Below are 276 nucleotides of genomic sequence, written 5' to 3' on the forward strand. Positions count from 1 at the left end.
AGAAAGAACAGCAAAAATGCAGCAGAAACAGCAGCAAACGCTTGTATATAAGCAGCACAAGTATACACAGAACATATAAGGGAAACACAAGCAGAAGCAAAAAGAGTTACAGCAGCAACAGCAGCAGCAGCAGCAGCAGCAGATGCAGCAGCTGCAGCAGATGCAGCCGCTGCAGCAGATGCAGCAGCAGCAAATGAGGCAGCAACCCAAAGGGATATGCGTGCATCGTCTGCTGATATATATATTTATTTATTTATTTATATTTATTTATATTTA

Source organism: Eimeria mitis, genomic scaffold (genome assembly GCF_000499745.2).
Source record: "Eimeria mitis Houghton genomic scaffold, Emh_scaff214, whole genome shotgun sequence".
NCBI lineage: Eukaryota > Apicomplexa > Conoidasida > Eucoccidiorida > Eimeriidae > Eimeria > Eimeria mitis.